A 4,704-nucleotide genomic window follows, 5' to 3' on the forward strand; every position below is an offset into this window, starting at 1 on the left:
TGCAACAGGGGCAGGAGTAGGTGCAGGAACCTGTCTTCCTCCAGATCCAGCACCCCCTCCCCCCCTTGTTCATGGATTGGGTCTTCACAACACCAGCGGGAGGGGGCTGATTGGGAACCTGTCCTCCTTGAACAGGAACAGATTTCTTTGGAGGTTGCCGACGAGGAGGTCTTTGTTGTGGCCGGCCGGTCTCCATCTCCCCCTTGACCACTTCAGCAAAGGACAAGGAACCCAGCCCGATCCCTTCCATAGCTACCTTAAAAGAAGTGGGGATAGGATCAACTCGACCAGGGAACTTCACAGGGAAGCAGTCCTCTCTGGAAAATTTTCTGGATCTGAAGAGATCTTTCTTGATCCAGAAGAGGGGGGTGTGTTAGGGTTCGGTGGGGGAGGAGGAGGGGAAGGTTTTTTATACAGCCGGCCAGTGGAAGGGATAACCCACAACTAGCCGAAAAAATCCTCAACCACCTCCTCAGATTCGTTTGTGAGAAGAGAATATGCTTTCTCACTCGGCCTCCTCCTGATCACACGCCCCTTGATAAAGGGGGCAGGGACTATGGAATGTCCAAAGTACCCTGGGCCAGAGGGTATGTTTGGAATTTTCCCAGAGGGAATCATCTCTATTCTATTCACAGAAAAATCAAATCCAGGGGCAGATATTCCATCATTTTTCCTAATGCAGGAAAAATTATATCTTTCCTTCCTCCATTCACTCCAGAATCCCCTTGACCTAATTTTTTGTCCTGGGGAACTAACTACTCCAAAGGAGGGAAACTTTGATCATATTCCTTAGTTCTCCTATTATGTTCTGATATAGGATCAAAAGATCCCTCTCCATTCTCCTCAGAACCCACAGCAGTTTCAGTGTTAACAGCTTTTGATAACAAACGCACATGGTCTATCACTACTTTGTGTCCTTCATGAACCTTAGCTCCATCACCTGGGGGAACCCCCTGAACCTGCATCACTGTCTTCCTAAAATTACAACCACCATTTCTTCTCTGTAATTCACTTCTGCCATACCCTTCCACCATATCATTTTTCTCTGATATAGACCCAGGAGCTCTACTTATACCTCTCACAACCCCTACTCCAGCAAACAGAGTCACCTTTTCTGGTTTAGAAAGCAGGGTTTTCTTGATGCCATCATCAACCTGAACTGACTACATATGAACAATATCAGTACTGTCCATATTATATTTTATCATCCTGTCAAAAAACATCAGGTATGTCCAGGATAACTCCATCACCTATAGGCCCATCTCTCTCAACAAAATCCACCTTATCAGAAGGATCCCTACTATGATTACTATAGACCAAAGGGTCTTCTACTAATCCCCTTTTCCCATACTGCAAAGTAACCGGAGGAGTAGAAACTCCATTCCTCCCCGTGACCGAAACCTCTACTCTGATCAGATGATCATTTGCCTTATTCACATATGAACTAGTACTACCAGGGAAAATTCCCTTTCCTTTGATCCAAGCACGGAAGCGAGAACAGTAAGGATGTGTAAGATTGGAATCTCGTACCTGAGTTAGGAGAGGATGAACTTCCCCTCGGTCTCCCGACCATGGCGGCGGTTCAAGGTTGTGAAGACCTTTCCCCGCATACTATCCTCGCCGCGAAGGGGTTCGCCGCTAGACACGCCGGCCGGGCTCCCGGAGGGTCAACAGGCTTGGGGAGGGTTGACCCCCGGCGGCAGCGCCCCGGACGGGATCTGCGACAGCTCCAGTATCTGCGGCGCGTTGATGTTGAGGCCGAATGGTGTCGCCGTCTTGAACCGGCTCCACTTTGCCGCCAATGCCGGATCCGTCGATTCCGCCTCCCCAATCGCCCAGTAGATGAGTTCGTAGTCCATACCTCATTCGTCCCCGCAGAAGCGAGCCCTCTCCGCAAATGACGCCATGCGGATTATCTCCACCATAATCTATGGCCACCGCATCCGATCTGGAAACCTCCCTCGAACAATCCGCAGCATCTCCTCGTGCGCCTTCGGTGAGTGAAGCACCACAGGCGGGAGCAGCGCCACCGGCGTGGAAGCCGTCTGCGTCCTCGGCGGCGACACCATCGCCAAGCGGAAACGCCGCACGCGAACTCCTTGCCTCTCGCCTGTCATCTAGATCTCGCTTTGGTAGGAGCGGTGGAGAGAATGCAGAGGTGGACGATCCTCGGGGGAGCCCGACGCAAATGTCGAGCGGTGGGTGGGACGCTCGGGGGGGCGGCTCGATGCCGAGCGGTGGAGAGCCATCAATGCCATTAATGGCGGTAGGTAGAGGTGTATCGCCCGTCGCAGCGTCTCGCGCGAGACGTGTCATCCTGGTGAGTTCACTCTGGCGATCATCGACAGAAGCTATGGGTCATTCCCCTCCGTCGACCGTCCCTCCTCGTTGTTGAGCTAGGGTGAGCAACCCCCCCTTCTCCCTTCTCCCGCACATAGCTCGCCTCTCTTGGCATGATTGTCGCGCTGCACTACTCTGCCATGGCTAGAAGCAGAAGCTTCGTCGCGCCGCCGCTGCAGCCTCTCTCCCGCCGCGTTAGCCCCGGGAATGGAACCCCCATGGGTCCCTCTTCCCCCGTCAGTAGCTCCTAGTAGAAGTTGCCCCTCATAGATCACCGGCGTCGACCCCTTCCTCCTCTGAAGTTTGGTCTGGAGGTAGGAGAAGGCTCGTAGCCTGAGCAAAAGGGGAGCTGAACCCCTTCTGGTTCAGACATTTCCTCGTAGCCGAGTGGTAGAGATGTCGCGCCCCAACCAGGGGGTCATGGGTTCGAATCCCCTCTCTGACCAGATCTAGCGCAGTAGCCTAGTGGTTAGTGCGTGTGTGTATAAGGTCAGGGGTTTGACCCTAAACCCCTAACTGCACCTATTTTTTTTCCAGTGTGTGTGTGTTGTGTTGTGTGTGAGTCTATGGCTGACAATGTTAGGTGGGTCCCCTCCTTATTATTATTTTTACCTGCTTTATTTTATTACTGGTATTTAGTTTGGAGATAATAGGAGTATATTTCCATTTCTAGAAATGTCCAGATATGGACTTGCCAAATTGGGCAGGCCCAAGAACAGCCCTGCTCTGAATATGTTGTAGTTTGATCTGTGCTAGTTTTTCTTTAATTGTTTGTGGTGTTTTTATGAATACAACATGGGCAGTATGATATATGGATTCGGGGTATAAAATCCCAAGGAATCCAATGGTGTTACTAGTGTCTGGTTTTGAGCATTTCTGTAGAAAGTCACCTTGTGGTGAGGTGGCAATAGTTTTATCTATGAAGGGTGATTCATGTGCATGGTTAGAGGTAGTGCATGCATGCATCATTATGTCTGTGGCATCATCTTCTTGTTAGTATTTATTTCCTGCATGTTTTCTTTTGGGTAGCAACTGGGACCGGAAACGAGTTCGAAGTGTCCGGTGAGTTCGTGCAGGAAGATCAGGATCAGTTCCACTCTGAAGAAATCACACGCAAGATGATCGTGACCTTGACACCGTTTCTACCCTTGTTATGCTTAGTGTTACGTTTCCTTCGTTACATCTTCGCTTCCTACCATATGATATATAGGCCATCAAACATTGCCATGAAACTTCAAACACCTCCCATCCTAGCACATATTATTTGGCTAAGTTAGGCTTGCTCAACCACTAATTGTTAGCGTTGCTAGTTGCACGTGCCAGCTGGTCCATGTGATAACATGGGCAATTTGATATCATCATATTTAGTTTCTATTTAATTAATGCACATATATACTTGGTAAGTAACGGAAGGCCTAGACTTTTGCCGGGTGATTTGTTTCGTTGTTGCTGCCTTAGTTTCGGCTACCGGTGTGTTAATCCATAAGTGAGCGCTCCTAACACGTTCGGGGTTGTTATGGGGACCCCCTCGATAAATTTTATAGTGTTAATACTTGTCTGGCAGGACCCAACTTTGATTTTAATTTGCTTATAACTTAATAATCAAAAGCATAGGGAATATCTACCCCGAGGAATCTAATCAACCCCCCGGGCCAGTGCTCCTCATGAGTGTTGGTCCAAACTAGAGTCGTGTGCGGGGCCAACCCGGGGCAACTCGGGAGATGTCTATCAGACCACCGTACGTTGTGCTTATCCGACGTGTCGTGAGACTGAGATACGCGGCTCTTATTAGGGTTGTCGACACGTCGGGCGGTCTTGCTGGACTTGTCTTACCTTAGAGATATATCTTGCGCATTGGGATTCCAGTGAGACTTTGGGTCTTCTCAGAGTTGAGGTTTTCCACTAAGGAATCCGGCGAGATCATGAGTTTCGTGGCAGAGGATTACTATGCGGCCTGTGGTAATTGGTGATGGACTAGTTGGAGCACCTCTGCAGGGTTTAATCTTTTGGAAAGTCGTGCCCGCGGTTATGTGGCAAACATGGATATTTTGTTAACATCCGGTTCTAGATAACTTGAAGTAATTCAAATAAAACTTGCCAACTGAGTGCGTAACCGTGATTGTTTCTTTCAAAGCTCCTTCTCTGATCAAGAATACGGTGGGGTTATGAATGACGTAAGTAGGTGTTCAGGATCACTTAGTGATCATTCTAGTCTTCGACCGTCTTACGTAGACCACCACATGTTAATTTTGTTCTTCGTAAGATAGCCACTATATAAGCTTAGGTTGCTGCAAACTCAAACACTTAACCTACCTCACCCATTTAACTTAGTTAGACTCGATACCAGGGTCATGAGATTGTTGA

Source organism: Hordeum vulgare, chromosome 7H (genome assembly GCF_904849725.1).
Source record: "Hordeum vulgare subsp. vulgare chromosome 7H, MorexV3_pseudomolecules_assembly, whole genome shotgun sequence".
Lineage (NCBI taxonomy): Eukaryota > Viridiplantae > Streptophyta > Magnoliopsida > Poales > Poaceae > Hordeum > Hordeum vulgare.